The sequence below is a fragment of the Triticum aestivum genome, chromosome 5A (genome assembly GCF_018294505.1).
Source record: "Triticum aestivum cultivar Chinese Spring chromosome 5A, IWGSC CS RefSeq v2.1, whole genome shotgun sequence".
Lineage (NCBI taxonomy): Eukaryota > Viridiplantae > Streptophyta > Magnoliopsida > Poales > Poaceae > Triticum > Triticum aestivum.
This window is the reverse complement of record NC_057806.1, coordinates 294,765,547-294,783,143: the sequence shown is the minus strand read 5'-3', so window position 1 is coordinate 294,783,143 and position 17,597 is coordinate 294,765,547.

Sequence of the window (17,597 nt, the reverse complement as noted above, 5' to 3'; positions counted from 1 at the left end):
AATGTATCAACAAAAGTGATGATATTGAGTTGCAAACGCAATTACTAGCAGTGTGCAACTACAAAATCTACTTAATAAAATTGTACAAACCAGAAACTTCCTCCATGGAGCAGAAAAAAAAAGTACTGACCTACTCCTTGTCGTATCTCAGCAACTTTCTCCATGGGGCGGTGTTGTGCACGCTGGTGACCCAATCATACGTCAGCTTCTTCCTGATGTTGAGTACTTCCTTGGGGTCGTAGTTGGGCAGTTGGCTACCATTCCACTCGGTGGCGTTAAGCAGTGCGAACAACCCACACTCATTACTGCAAAAAATGGGCAAAAAAAATTGTCACATAAAATTAAAACCAAATAAAGGTAATGCACTGTGTGCAACTACTTATGTCCTACTGTGCAACTGCTTGTGTTCTACTGCAACTCATTATGTGCCACTTTGCAACTACTTACGCGCCACTCTACAACTAGCTAGATAATCCATTAGAAACTCATAAAAATGATAAAACAGATTGAAGACTAGTACTGTGTCTTAAAAATACTAAAGATTGCACATGTAGAAAAATTTAAAAACTACAAAATGATTGTATTTGATTGAGAAGGAATGAAATGCTTATTGTCTTACTTGCCAAGTTGCTTTGGTACGTCAATGTCAATAATCTGGAAGTGCTCGATGCTGAACTTTGGGCAATGCTTCCTCCATAGCTGGCGTACTGCCCCCGCAATGGTAGAGGCGTTGTTCATCAGCTCAATGTTGTCCAGCGTCCTGCTTGAATCAAGAACTTCGAAGCGTCCGTCCCTCAAGTTGACACTGAAGACCCAATAATGCCTCCCTTCGTCCTTATCGGTTACATCTGCGCACTCGAGCACTGGCAGCATGACCTGCAAGCGTGAACGATTTCAGACACAAATACAAGATGTAGCTAAGAAAAACAGTAAAAAGACTTTGTCAAGTTAAAAACGGGTTGCAACAAGTATCTGCCAACTAACAGATGTGTCATGTGCAACTGGACATGCTGTGGGTGCCAACTAAAAAAAGATTGATGATGTGGGCACAACACTCACCAAGTCTTTCTCGTCGAGACGGTTCTTGTAATCAAACTTCTTGTTCATCTCATCCACATTGTGGATCCCTTGCTATAATTTTATCTGCAGAGATTATAAAACATGGCTCAAAACTCCTTAGTAGGTGAAAGGCCTCCCTCAAATGGTCAACGAAAAGTGCTACAGAACAAAGATGAGGGTAAAAAGAAGGTTTTGGAAAAACTTACAGAAAACCTCAGTGGCATAACAACCTTCTTTGACCCTTCTGGTAAGTTATCCATGATGTGTAAGATTCCAGTCTCAATAACAATTTTTGACAACCATTGAACCGGCTTCATCGAATCAACTAACTCCTTTAAAGAAATGTAGAAAGCACCATACCTAATTATCTCAGGGCTGATTTTTTTTTGAAAGCAATAAAAAGACAAGTTAGCTCGAAGGGTCACAGCAGTAAAAAAATGTGCATGAAAATGAAAAAAGAACAGTGTGCAACTAAAAGCCCTGTTCTGTGCAACATACTATGCTTTCTATGCAACTAAGTGGCTGGTGCTATGCAACTGAAAAAGATATGTATGTAGGCTGTGGGGAGTTAGTTTACCTGGTAGCTCCATCATTTGCTCCTTTGTGATGCCTGACCCAATACAAGAGGGCAGCGTAAAGCTTGTTCACTACCTCATTGGTGCTGAAAGTCTTGTTCTTGTTGTAGTCGATGAATGGAGACCTTTGAGATGCTGCGGGCCTTCTTACCCTCCTCTGTCTTCGTGCAAGAGGTGGCCCCGAAGAACTGCTCGTGCCAAGTTTTGGTTCTGCGCATATCGGGGTGTGGCAATTCTCTGGTGAACCAACATCTAGTTCTTGAGCTATTGCCTTGCCAACATCAGCAGCATCACATCCTTCATTCACAGCTGCTGGGTCTAACTCACACTCATCGATGCTAATCACACCGGCTTCCGCTGTATCTACTGCTGGAGCAGGTGCTGGAGCATCACCATCTATGCCGAGGTCAAAAGATGGTGCATCGCAGAACCCGTCACCATGATAAGAGTTTGATCTTCGTAAGGGTTCAAGAACCAGGGCATCTCCTTGCGGCACAAACATGGGTGCATCATTCACTGACTTGGTTCGCAATAGTGTTGTAGTTGGCGGCCTTGGAGGCTTGCACCTACTTATAATGTCGAACACCTCCTCTTGTGTTAATGGTTGCTGAAAGACAACTCTTGGGGACGGCACTTTGATAGTTGGATCACCTCCTTTTGTGTTTGGCATTGAAGCATCTCTATCAGTAGGCACCTTGGGACTTGCAGTTGCAGTGGTGCCTTCCTGACCAGCTGTGGTGGTTTTGACTGTGACCATACTGCTAACTGACACATCAGTTGGCACACTGATAGTTGGCATCTTTCCAGTCTGAGTTGGCAGCAACCTGGCAGAACTTGGCACCCCTGCATCAATGGCTGCGGCTCGCAGCTCTCTATCATCTCTGAACCCCAAATCTTTTGTGGCCTGTTCCCCCTTTGCGCCCCTGGCAAACTTGACAATCTTCTGCTTAGGTGGTTTTGGTGGGACTGTTGAAAGGGGAGTCTTCCCCTTGATCTGTTGAACTTCTCTGACATTGGTTGGCTCTCTGCTCACTACTGTTGGCATATCAGTTTGAAGCACAGCTTCCTTGACCATATTTACTTCAGCATCTTCACTCACCATCTTCTCCTTGGTTTGAGGCAACTGCAGATTCTTCTTCATTGAAACTGCTTTACACTTCTGGACCACGTGAGGGTTTGCCGTGGATGCTGCCTTGCTCTTGCTGGAGCTTAGGTCTAGGAGTTGCTTTAAATATTTCTTGTATTTTTCCTTTGAATGAACCCAGTCAAGACCCTTTCCTGCTTCCTCCATGTCAATTTGATTCTTTTCAGCTTCAGTTGATAAGAACAGGCTCTTGTCAATGGCAAAGTTGATCTTCTCACACATATCTTTGTCGCTGAAATCTGGCACGGGAAAGGTGGTTGGCAAAGCTGGCTTCAAGTTGCAGAGCTTGAACATATCAATGCTTCCCTGAGACTCTGCTTCGTCATTTTTCTTTGACTTTGGCAAATCCTTGTTTTTCCAGCAAGTCTTGTCAATCAACAACTGTAGTGTGCTCCTGCTACTCAATGAATTGCTGCTGCTCGCAGGGGTGGCGTGAGTGCTAGTCCTCCTGGATGTGTTGCCACCTGTACCACCAGAACCAGGAGCGTTGTCATCATCATCGTCATCGCTGTTGTCGCTGCCTCCATTGGATCCCCCTTTATCATCACCATAATCATCCTCGTCTTCTTCATCCTCGTCTTCTTCCCTCTCACTGCCATCAGCTGCTGCGCCTTTGTCTTCTCCCCTCTCACTACCATCAACTGCTGCCCCTTTGTCCCCGTCCCCCTCTCTGGCCTCACCTTCTTCTTCCTCCTCCTCTGCATCACTATCTTCTTCCTTGTTCTCCTCCTCTCCTTTGTCCTCTTCTTGTTTGTCCTCCTCCTCCTCCTCCTCCTCCTCCTCTTCCTCCTCATCCTCCTCCTCCTCTGCATCTTCTTCATTGTCATCCTCATCCTTGTTCTCCTCCTCTGATTCATCCGCATCTGTCTCCTCATCATCGTCAGCATCTATCGTTGCTCCCATTTCCTCATCTTCTTCTGAATCATCCTCAACAAATTCTTCTTCTTCTTGTATAGTTGACCGCCGTCTCTTTCTTTTTGGAGCGCGGCGTGATGCCCCAGTTTGCATTGATGGCTACTGTACGTAAGGATCAATATCTGGTTCCTCGTCATCAATCTTGGCAACTTCTTCAATGAAGGTGCCAACATGTTCAGTTACAGCCTTGCATAGCTCATTGACCACTTTCGCAATTTTTGCCTTTTTCTGCATCAACACAAAAAAGATTCAGTACTGATTCAGTTAGAAAAAATAATAAAAAGTAAAAATGTCTGTAACTGACCATGATGTGATAAGCAAAAACGACTAATACACACTTTCTGGCCAACTAAAAACATGATTCTAGCCAACTACACATGCACTGTGGCACAAAGTAAAAACCATGCATTTCTGCCAAAAGTTGATGACAATGGTTGTAAATGAACACTTTGACTATCCAAAAGAACATGTGCAACTACAAAAGCTTATATGTGCAACTGAACATACATCACAGCCAACTAAATTCTGAATTTTCGCAACTACAAAAGTTATACATGTCCAACTGAACATACATCCCAGCCAATAGAAAAAATATTGGTAAGTGATACAAGTTTATGTATGCAAAACACTAACCTGCGGATTGTATGTTATTGGTAACTTGGATGCCACAAATGCTTCAGCTTGCAAAATTCCACCAAACAGTGGTGTCTGCTCCGTGCCTCCATACTCCTCTTTAAGCTGATGTAAAAAAAAGAGAAACAGAAAATAACAAGGTTATCAAAATAGATTTGTGTGTTGAATGAAACCACACATTACAACCTGTGCAACTACAAACAAGATACTGGGGTAGACAAATTCAACTATACATATATGCAACTGAACAAAGACACAAAAACTGTGCAACACACATGGCACCTAAAAAAAGTTCCTACCAACTGATGCAACACATCTGTGCAACAAGATTAGTAAAACTGTGCAACTTAAAAAAGATGGTATGCCAATTTAAAATGAACATGTGTGCAGATTGCCAAACTTAAAGCTATAATCTGTGCAACTACATGCATTGTTGTGCCAACTGATGACAGTTTTCTGTGCAATTTCCAAAAAGAGTGACCAGACATCAAAAGAACATAGAAGGAAGACACTGTTGGAAAAAAACAAAAAAGAACTCACTTGTAATTTGCCGAACACACCAGGAGAGATAGTATCCTTCTTGATCACCTTGGCAATTAGAGTACTATCCCATGCATTCGATCGTATCGCGCAGTTGCTTACTGGGATGTCATGTACGAGCGCATCAAGGTATAGTATCTGCACCAGACCCAAACAAAAGAGAAAGCCAAGTTCAGTTATTGTTATGAGAATTTCAGCAAACTATAACTGCACAGAAAGAACAGGAACAGATGGAAAAAAGTGGTCGTTTTCACTAACCATCAAGTGATACAAGCAGCAGCAAACAGTTTGCTTCTCCTGGTCCATGTTCCGGAAAGCTTCATTAATGTGTTCTGCTACAAAGAGGCAGATGTTTGTATTCTTTAGCATTTGATGATCTAGCACAAGTCCATAACACTTTGGGCTGAGCTTCAAGGTCGTGGTTGGTGCTAGAAAAGTACTGAAGGCAACCGCAAGCCAGGCCATAAAAAATGTGTCATCCGTTCTTCCAGCCATATGCTCAATCATCTTGAGCCATGTAGTGATCTGGGGATGAGAATTTCCAGTTATGTTGAAAGCCTGTCTGAATCTCCTAGTGGCATCCTTGTCAACTAAATATCTGACTTTTGGACCCTTGTTTGGGAGATCAAATACCCTCTGAACATTGTCAGCATCGACACGGATCCTTCCCCTTCCTAGGAAAACCATTTCAGAGGTCTGTGGCTGGTAGGACTGCACCAGGAACTTAGTGAGGTCCGCTGGAAGTGTGTCTGATAAGTTCAATAGCCCCCCGACCGACCTCGAAACTAGCTCTGATTTCTGTAGTGGAGTTAGAGAGGCGTTGAAATTTGCAAAGCGCGCTGGTGATGCCCTTATCCTGCCTGCTTGTGATGGTCGCTCCACATCTTCCCCTGGAGACACCTCAACTCCTTCACCGCTGCCCTGTTGATTAGAAAATGAAAGCATTACACAAACATTAAACACAAGAGAAAAAACAAGAATGAAAAAAAACTAGCAATCATCATTTGGATCAGTATTAGAATGAGCTATATATTCATAAAATGGATCATGCCAACTAATATGATGTATTTGTGCAACTAATAAAGCTCATGAGGACAACTGCATAGACTGCCATTGTGCAACTGAATGTGCAACAATAAAACAGTAAATAAAAAAAGAACGAGACCTGGCAGCTACAAAAATTTCTAGTGTATGTGCAACAATAAGAAATGATATTGCAACACAAGAAAAACAGTAACTAAAAAAAGGTTTGCAAAGAACTATTCAAATAGCTCATAAAAACACACAAAAAACCCACATACCTCAGCATCTGCTGTGGAAGATGCGACAGCTTCTCCAGCAACTGCTGCCTGCACAAAAAAATGACCACTGATGTCAACTATGAAAATATGCCAACTAGTGAACTACAAGATGCCAACTAATGCCAACTAATGTCAACTGTATTTAAATCAAAATGACTAGAGATGTCAACTACAAAAGGTTGTTATTGACAGACTAAAAACAAAAAATAGTGTTCTGAACTGCTGCATAATTTCATCACTATCTAAAAAAGGCGAGAAAAAACACTTATATTTGAGATTTTACTTACCCTAGAAGATGACTCAGCTCCCTTGCCAAGTGTTGCACGTCTAGTCCGCTTTACAACACGGAACTGATCAGCATCCTAAGAAAAAAACATGAGCATGGGAAAAAATAAAAAAATGTTATATGACCCAAACAAAACCAAAAAAATGGACTTGTGTCATCAACATGCCACTTACCTCAACATCCTCTCCCTGCTCAACACTCTGCGCAGGTCGTGGCTGGCGATTAGCAGGACGCTTCGAGTTCCGGCGAAGAGGTTGACTTCCAGAATGCTAATTAAGCAACCAAAAGAAAACATGAAAAAAAAGACATTAGCATACATGCATAAGTTGAAAAACAACTCAAAAACAAAAGAAAAAAGTGAATAAAAATACATCTCCTTCATTGCCACCCGCATCTCCTCCTATTATAACCATTTTTGCCCTGCGAAAGGAAATACAACAAAAAAAACATAGTTAGAAGATGTGGACAACCAACTACTACAATCATGCAGCCAACTGGGCAGTAAACCTTGTGCAAACTGGACATCAAATAAGCCAACTAACTTTTTTCTGCCTAATTATTACTTGCCAACTGTGACAAGTAATACCTAGACAGAAAAAAGTTAAGTAAAGGCAACAAGCTCAGTGAGATAACTTATTCTGAAAAAAGCGTCCGTAGTTGAACATGAAGGGAGACACATGAAAACAACCACATCCACAACAAAAGACTTGCACATTGAGAAAAATTAAAATGGAAAATTGGCAAGCATTGGTACTAATTTGCACAAATCAAGGGGTCCTAGTTGCACAAAGCAGGAGAATAACACATAAACCACCACAGCCACCACAACGCTGGTGGATTGGGTAGATTATATTGGAAAATTGGCAAGCATTGGTGCTAAAATTGTACAAACAAGAGTCCCTAGTTGCACACAGCAGAGGGGGGAACAGCCAACTAGTAAAAGTGTATAACATATGCAACTAAGTAAAACCAACTAAGTAGAGCAACTGGCACAAGTGTATAACATATGAATAGCCAACTTAGTAAAAGTGATGCAGCCAACCGAGCAGGCAACTTGTGCAACTGAACATAGTATAGACAACCACCTAGTACAAAAACAGTGAGCCAACTGACCAAAACAACTGCTACAACTGCAGAGCATATGGACAACCAAGTACTATATGGACGCAGCCAACTGAGGAGAATTTTTTGCAACTAACCACTTAAATCTCTGAACACCAACTACGAAATCAGCCAATGCATTGCACACAAAAACAATGAGCCAACTGACCAAAACAACTGCTGCAACTACAGAGCATATGGACAGCCAAGTACTATATGGACGTAGCCAACTGAGGAGAATTTTGTGCAACTAACCACTTAAATCTCTGAACACCAACTACGAAATCAGCCAATGCATTGCACACAACATTGCGCACATCTAATACAACTTACAGAATAACTAAGAATCATGAACAGATCTCAAATCTCTGCAAAAATTGAACGGAACATGAAGTAAACAGCCAAATCGCCCCTAAAATCACGCAAACGGGGACTACACGTTGACCCTGTCCAGCCACCCCCGTGCCGTGAACTACGCCTCCAACGATTCCCCCGCGAGGAGAACCACCCGCAAGCCGTCGCCAACCTGAGCACTCCGCCGCGACGCCCCGTTCGATGGAGAGGATGGCGAGGAGGAAGACGAAGACGGAATGGGGAGAGAACTTGCTGTGGTGAGGGATTTCAGGCCACCTTGTAGATCCCAATCACCGTTGGGCGCGTGCTGCGAGATGGGAGAACGGAACTCCACGTGACCAAAATCGAAGATAAGCGGGGGTGGTTCGCGCCGTTCCTGAACCCTAGAGAGCATTCCCCTCGCATTTCGGCACCATCCGCGCCCCGCGAGATAGAGAAAGGGAGGAGAAGCACGTAGAAGTGGAGGGAGAGCATACCTCCGGCGGCGAGGAGCACCAGCGATTCCCCGGCGAGGAGAACCACCCGCAAGCCGCCGTCAAATCTGAGCACTCCGCCCGCCACGCCCCGTTCGGTGGAGAGGATGGCGAGGAGGAAGACAATGAAGGAAGGACGGGAGAGAGAGCACATTGCGGCGAGGGATTTCAGGCGCAGATTTCGAAAACCGCCGCCCACGACCCCCACTACTCTCTCCTCTACCACTTACAGGTGGGCCTCCCACGTCCGGATGCGGACAAAACCGCCCACGACCGCGGTGCGCGACCAATCCAGACCAGGTGGCACCTGGCGGATCTGGGAGCGATCGCTCGCGCGATCGAACGGCCACGGGCCGGCCGCCCGTTTCGGTCAGTTAGTGGCCGGCCACTTTTTAGACTTTAGGTATTTTTAATTTCCGAGTTTAAATTTCTTTGTACACAACTTCGCAAAATATTTGCATTCTAAAATATTCATTTTTCCAAATAAAAAGTGTTTTTCTTTTTGCTCTCAAGTGAGAGCAACAAAGAAATTTAAACTCGGCCATTAAAAAATATTTTTTTCCTTTTATTTAAATCTGAATAATTTTTTATGTTCTATCTGGCACAAATTACTCAATTTACATTATAATACGTAGATATATTATGTGTGGTGTTTTTTCCTATTATATTAGCCGAATAATAAAAAAACTTTGTTCAACGTTCTTGATCTCACCGGACATGAAGGAGACTCAATGATCCGGCTATTAGACCTGGCCAACCTTAGTTAGTGATAACTGGTACTACGACCACCGGTGACGAGGACGGCAAAAAGGACAAGCGAAAACATGGTCTGATGTCATATTGAAATGGAGGATGTGATTGAGGATGAGGTATTAGTCATCTTTATTATGTTACTGGGGTATGAGGGTGAGGTCTTTATGCCAACTCCAACGCAGGACTTCAAACCGTCGGGATCAGTATGTTTGGGCCCAATCGGACAGACGAGTTGTCCCAACACGCCACCTTCGTCCGCAAAAAATGTTCGTTTCTGGTCCAGCTTACCCCATCCTGGGCGCAAACTTGATTTGGCTTTGCGGTCAAACGGACAGAGAGCAGATGCCCACGCGGCCTCTCGTCGTCCGCCTTGGCCCCACGTGTCGGTCGTCCAACTACCTCCCACCTACCCCAGTTAATGCACACGGATGGGGGGCCAGCCGGTCAGCCAGACGCCCCAGCCACGTCCTTTTTTATGGCGAAATCGTGGACTTTCACTTCCACTTTCCCATCCACTTCCACTTCCCCACCATCTCCATTGCTCCCTCCCTCCTAGATAGTAAACCCTAGCCTAGCTCCCCCGCCCACCTCGCTCCTTACCGGCCATGGGGTTCTGGAAAAGTGGCATCTTGGCAAGAAGACCAAGCACGACCATGAGGCAGGGTCATCGTCCGCCTCGTCTGGAAGCGCGACCAGCCATTCCACCTCGCCGGCATCCTTCTTCATCTCCCCTCCGGCGGCCGCGCCACACTTTCGGCCCTATGTCAAGGTCGCCATCTGTCGTCGGTACTCAGAGACCAAGCCCCACTGTCGTGGTAAGATGTGCACCTCCTAATGAGTGGCATCTGAGCCCAGATCGGGTACCCGTTCCCCCGTCCCGGCGAGCGACCGTGTCCGCCTCCTTGGGAACGCCCGTCGTCGCGCCCAGATTCCGCGCCAGTACCTAGCCGACCATAGGTACGACGTAGACTAGTCCCTCTAGGACACATGGTTCTAGGACCAGCACGAGACGCGCCGCAAACTTTTTTTGCCAGCCGTGCTCGTAGCCCACCCCATGTGTGCCAGAGTGCGCCTTGTTGAAAGGATCGAGAAGAGGTGTCTAGAGGGGGGGGGGTGATTAGACACTAAGTGCCAAAAGTTACAGTTTTTAATATTCTTAAGTTTAAGTGGAGTTTAAGCACAAGTTTAACAAACACAATACATATCAACCAAGCATGCAATGAGTATATGAGCAGCGGAAAGTAAAGCATGCAACTTCCAAGAATGTAAAGAGAAGGGTTTGGAGTATTCAAACGCAATTGGAGACACACATGTTTTTGTCGTGGTTCCGATAGGTGGTGCTATCGTACATCCACGTTGATGGAGACTTCAACCCACGGAGGGTAACGGTTGCGCGAGTCCACGGAGGGCTCCACCCACGAAGGGTCCACGAAGAAGCAACCTTGTCTATTCCATCACGGCCGTTGCCCACGAAGGACTTGCCTCACTAGCGGTAGATCTTCATGAAGTAGGCGATCTCCTTGCCCTTACAAACTCCTTGGTTCAACTCCACAATCTTGTTGGAGGCTCCCAAGTGACACCTAGCCAATATAGGAGACACCACTCTCCAAGAAGTAACAAATGGTGTGTTGATGATGAACTCCTTGCTCTTGTGCTTCAAATGATAGTCTCCCCAACACTCAACTCTCTCTCTCACAGGATTTGGATTTGGTGGAAAGAAGATTTGAGTGGAAAGCAACTTGGGGAAGGCTAGAGATCAAGATTCATATGGTTGGAATGGAATATCTTGACCTCAACACAAGTGTAGGTGGTTCTCTCTCAGAAAATGTGTATTGGAAGTGTAGGTATGTTCTGATGGCTCTCACCATGAATGAAGAGTGGGTGGAGGGGTATATATAGCCTCCACACAAAATCTAACCGTTACACATAATCTGCCAAACTCGGTGAGACCGATTACACAAACTCGGCGGGACCGATTTTGGTAATAAGCTAACCAGAGGGTTTGCATTGTAATCTTGGTAGTACCGATTGCTCAAACTCGGTGAGACCGATTTTGGTAATGGACATACACAGAGAGATTACAATCCCATCTCAGTGAGACCGAGATCCCTATCGGTGAAACCGATTTGCTAGGGTTTGTGGCAGTGGCTATGACATCTGAAACTCGGTGGCGCCGGATAGATAGAATCGATGGGGCCGAGTTTGACTTTTGGTTTAGGTCATATGTGGATGTGGGAAGGTAGTTGAGGGTTTTGGAGCATATCACTAAGCACTTTGAGCAAGCAAGCCATTAAGTAACACCTCATCCCCTCTTGATAGTATTGGCTTTTCCTATAGACTCAATGTGATCTTGGATCACTAAAATAGAAAATGTAGAGTCTTGATCTTGAAGCTTGAGTCAATCCTTTGTCCTTAGCATCTTGAAAGGGATCCACATCCTCTAGTCCATGCCACTCCATTGTTGAACTTATCTGAAACATAGTAGGTAAAAGTGTTAGTCCAATAAGAGATATGTTGACATTAATCACCAAAACCACCCAGGGAGCACTTATGCTTTCAATCTCCCCCTTTTTGGTAATTGATGACAACATACATCAAAGCTTTAGATAAAGGTATAGAGAATAGCAAGTAAAGCTTTGTAAAGACATGTAACATGCATAGGCTCCCCCTACATGTATGCAATCATGTGAATATTGAATATAGGAGCATGTGAATGCGTAAACATGACAGAGTAAGCAATGTGTTACATGTATCTTGGCTATATGCATCAGAGCAAATGATGTGAATGTGAGAAATGTACCTTCATGCTCATGAGTCCTTCTTGCAAACAGTATGTACATCAGCAAGAACTTCTCATTCACATGACTGTGATGCATATACTTACCTTGTGGTCTTGAGTTGGCTTAGGATGGGATGAACCTGCGCAAACAAGGTTAAATAACACAGATACACCTACTGACCAGAGCAAGCAAGAGAAACCACAAGAGAACCAAGACTGGGATGACATGTAGAGTGAGTACTAAGTACCACAATGGATATAGACATGTCCCCAAAGGTAAAGATATGCAATAAAATCAGAGATTTCCTTCCCTTAGATGTCTTGCTCCCCATGAATCTGCATGGGATATTGGGAGAAGATAGGGAACAGAAAATCAGAGCAACAAAAAGGAAACAACAGAGCTTGAGCTAAAGCAAGCAACCAAACATGTCTTTCCCCTCTTAAAGACATGTGACATATCTCCTCTTGAAAACCAAGCATCTGGGGTCTTCGATGATTTTACTTTCTCCTAGTTGAGAAACTCTCTCCCCCTGAGTATTCTCTCTTTCTCCCTCTATAGGAAGGATTAAGCTTTGATGTGATCTCTCTCTCCCCCTTTGACATCAATTTCCAAGAAGGGCTCTTCTGGACATGTGATACAAATGGGTTGGTCCTCGAGTCACAGAGCAAAGCAGCATGTCTAATATGATGCTGGTAGAGGACAAGAATCATTGAGTGGAGCTGGAGCAAACAGAAATCAGGAATAAGTGGCAAGTTGGTTTTCCTGTGATGGAATCGGTGACTCCGAGTTGTGTGCTTCGGTTGCACCGAAAGATTTTGGTTGGGCCGAAGAGAACAAACCGGTGTGACCGAGTTCATCAGAGTAAAACCACTTGTCACCTCAGATCACTAGACAAGTAAGATCTCACAAGGATATGCAAGGAATTTACTGAAAGATTTGCAATGAATTGGATGCAGAAGATGCAGAACAAAAAGGAAAGAAAAGAAACTAAAAGTTCTAGATGAAGTTTTTTTTGAAAGGGGAAACAAATATGAAAATGCAAAAGCACGGAGAAACACTAGAGAACTTCATCTAGAAATGGTCGGTGACAAAGTCACCTATGTTAGAGTATATTGACTTAGGAGTCAAGTGAGAGCACTTGATCATAGGTCATACTCATCGTTTAAGCTCAAAATGGGGTTACCATTTTTTGTTTAAGCCTTTTGATATATTCACATCTTGTCGAGTTGCTTTGACTCATGACTTGGAGTAAAGCTTCTCTAAGATGGAATAACATACCTTGGGTGGTGGTGTTGATCTTGCTCATGTGGTTGAACTTGTGCGGGTTGCTCAAGGTTAATGTAGTTCATCAAGGGTTGGGAGCACCACTTGGAGTTTGAGTTCATCTACCTGAAGGAAATATGCCCTAGAGGCAATAATAAAGTTATTATTTATTTCTTTATATCATGATAAAAGTTTATTATTCATGCTAGAATTGTATTAACCGGAAACATAATACATGTGTGAATACATAGACAAACAGAGTGTCACTAGTATGCCTCTACTTGACTAGCTTGTTAATCAAAGATGGTTATGTTTCCTAACCATGGACAAAGAGTTGCTATTTGATTAACGGGATCACATCATTAGTTGAATGATCTGATTGACATGACCCATTCCATTAGCTTAGCACCCGATCGTTTAGTATGTTGCTATTGCTTTCTTCATGACTTATACATGTTCCTATGACTATGAGATTATGCAACTCCCGTTTGCCAGAGGAACACTTTGTGTGCTACCAAACATCACAACGTAACTGGGTGATTATAAAGGAGCTCTACAGGTGTCTCCAAAGGTACATGTTGGGTTGGCGTATTTCGAGATTAGGATTTGTCACTCCGATTGTCGAGAGGTATCTCTGGGCCCTCTCGGTAATGCACATCACTTAAGCCTTGCAAGCATTGCAACTAATGAGTTAGTTGTGGGATGATGTATTACAGAACGAGTAAAGAGACTTGCCGGTAATGATATTGAACTAGGTATAGGATACCGACGATCGAATCTCGGGCAAGTAACATACCGATGACAAAGGGAACAGCGTATGTTGTTATGCGGTCTGACCGATAAAAGATCTTCGTAGATTATGTAGGAGCCAATGTGAGCATCCAGGTTCCGCTATTGGTTATTGACCGGAGACGTGTCTCGGTCATGTCTACATTGTTCTCGAACCCGTAGGGTCCGCATGCTTAAGGTTACGATGACGGTTATATTATGAGTTTATGCATTTTGATGTACCGAAGGTTGTTCGGAGTCCTGGATGTGATCACGGACATGACGAGGAGTCTCGAAATGGTCGAGACAAAAAGATTGATATATTGGAAGCCTATGTTTGGATATCGGAAGTGTTCCGGGTGAAATCGGGATTTTACCGGAGTACCAGGAGGTTACCGGACCCCCCCGGGAGGTATATGGGCCTTAGTGGGCCTTGGTGGAAGAGAGGAGAGGTGGCCAGAGATGGGCCGCGCGCCCCTCCCCCCTTGGTCCGAATTGGACAAGGAGAGGGGGTCACCCCCCCCCTTCCTCCTCTCTCTCCTCTTCCCCCCCCATGAATCCTATTCCAACTAGGAAAGAGGGGGAGTCCTACTCCCAGAAGGAGTAGGACTCCTCCTGGCGCGCCACACCTTGGCCGGCCGGCCCCCCTCCCTTGAACCTTTATATACGGAGGCAGGGGCACCCCTAGAGACACAAGTTGATCCACGTGATCATATTCTTAGCCGTGTGCGGTGCCCCCTTCCACCATAGTCCTCGATAATATTGTAGCGGTGCTTAGGCGAAGCCCTGCGACGGTAGTACATCAAGATCGTCACCACGCCGTCGTGCTGACGGAACTCTTCCCCGACACTTTGCTGGATCGGAGTCCGGGGATCGTCATCGAGCTGAACGTGTGCTAGAACTCGGAGGTGCCGTAGTTTCGGTGCTTGATCGGTCGGGCCGTGAAGACGTACGACTACATCAACAAAACGCTTCCGTTGTCGGTCTACAAGGGTACGTAGATCATACTCTCCCCTCTCGTTGCTATGCATCACCATGATCTTGCGTGAGCGTAGGAATTTTTTTGAAATTACTACGAAACCCAACAGTGGCATCCGAGCCTAGGTTTTATATGTTGATGTTATATGCACGAGTAGAACACAAGTGAGTTGTGGGCGATATAAGTCATACTGCTTACCAGCATGTCATACTTTGGTTCGACGATATTGTTGGACGAAGCGGCCCGGACCAACATTACGCGTACGCTTACGCGAGACCGGTTCTCCCGACGTGCTTTGCACATAGGTGGTTTGCGGATGACAGTTTCTCCAACTTTAGTTGAACTGAGTGTGGCTATGCCCGGTCCTTGCGAAGGTTAAAACAGCACCAACTCTACAAACTATCATTGTGGTTTTAATGCGTAGGTAAGATTGGTTCTTGCTTAAGCCCGTAGCAGCCACGTAAAACATGCAACAACAAAGTAGAGGACGTCTAACTTGTTTTTGCAGGGCATGTTGTGATGTGATATGGTCAAGACATGATGCTAAATTTTATTGTATGAGATGATCATGTTTTGTAACCGAGTTATCGGCAACTGGCAGGAGCCATATGGTTGTCGCTTTATTGTATGCAATGCAACCGCGCTGTAATGCTTTACTTTATCACTAAGCGGTAGCGATAGTCGTGGAAGCATAAGATTGGCGAGACGACAACGATGCTATGATGGAGATCAAGGTGTCGCGCCGGTGACGATGGTGATCATGACGGTGCTTCGGAGATGGAGATCACAAGCACAAGATGATGATGGCCATATCATATCACTTATATTGATTGCATGTGATGTTTATCTTTTATGCATCTTATCTTGCTTTGATTGACGGTAGCATTATAAGATGATCTCTCACTAAATTATCAAGAAGTGTTCTCCCTGAGTATGCACCGTTGCGAAAGTTCTTCGTGCTGAGACACCACGTGATGATCGGGTGTGATAGGCTCTACGTTCAAATACAACGGGTGCAAAACAGTTGCACACGCGGAATACTCAGGTTATACTTGACGAGCCAAGCATATACAGATATGGCCTCGGAACACGGAGACCGAAAGGTCGAGCGTGAATCATATAGTAGATATGATCAACATAGTGATGTTCACCAATGAAACTACTCCATCTCACGTGATGATCGGACATGGTTTAGTTGATTTGGATCACGTAATCACTTAGATGATTAGAGGGATGTCTATCTAAGTGGGAGTTCTTTAAGTAATATGATTAACTGAACCTAAATTTATCATGAACTTAGTACCTGATAGTATCTTGCTTGTTTATGTATGATTGTAGATAAATGGCCCGTGCTGTTGTTCCGTTGAATTTTAATGCGTTCCTTGAGAAAGCAAAGTTGAAAGATGATGGTAGCAATTACACGGACTGGGTCCGTAACTTGAGGATTATCCTCATTGCTGCACAGAAGAATTACGTCCTGGAAGCACCGCTGGGTGCCAGGCCTGCTGCTGGAGCAACACCAGATGTTGTGAACGTCTGGCAGAGCAAAGCTGATGACTACTCGATAGTTCAGTGTGCCATGCTTTACGGCTTAGAACCGGGACTTCAACGACGTTTTGAACGTCATGGAGCATATGAGATGTTCCAGGAGTTGAAGTTAATATTTCAAGCAAATGCCCGGATTGAGAGATATGAAGTCTCCAATAAGTTCTATAGCTGCAAAATGGAGGAGAACAGTTCTGTCAGTGAGCATATACTCAAAATGTCTGGGTATAATAATCACTTGATTCAAATGGGAGTTAATCTTCCAGATGATTGCGTCATTGACAGAATTCTCCAATCACTGCCACCAAGCTACAAGAGCTTCGTGATGAACTATAATATGCAAGGGATGAATAAGACTATTCCCGAGCTCTTCGCAATGCTGAAAGCTGCGGAGGTAGAAATCAAAAAGGAGCATCAAGTGTTGATGGTCAACAAGACCACTAGTTTCAAGAAAAAGGGCAAAGGGAAGAAGAAGGGGAACTTCAAGAAGAACAGCAAGCAAGTTGCTGCTCAAGAGAAGAAACCCAAGTCTGGACCTAAGCCTGAAACTGAGTGCTTCTACTGCAAGCAGACTGGTCACTGGAAGCGGAACTGCCCCAAGTATTTGGCGGATAAGAAGGATGGCAAGGTGAACAAAGGTATATGTGATATACATGTTATTGATGTGTACCTTACTAATGCTCGCAGTAGCACCTGGGTATTTGATACTGGTTCTGTTGCTAATATTTGCAACTCGAAACAGGGACTACGGATTAAGCGAAGATTGGCTAAGGACGAGGTGACGATGCGCGTGGGAAACGGTTCCAAAGTCGATGTGATCGCGGTCGGCACGCTACCTCTACATCTACCTTCGGGATTAATATTAGACCTAAATAATTGTTATTTGGTGCCAGCGTTAAGCATGAACATTATATCTGGATCTTGTTTGATGCGAGACGGTTATTCATTTAAATCAGAGAATAATGGTTGTTCTATTTATATGAGTAATATCTTTTATGGTCATGCACCCCTGAAGAGTGGTCTATTCTTATTGAATCTCGATAGTAGTAACACACATATTCATAATGTTGAAACCAAAAGATGCAGAGTTGATAATGATAGTGCAACTTATTTGTGGCACTGCCGTTT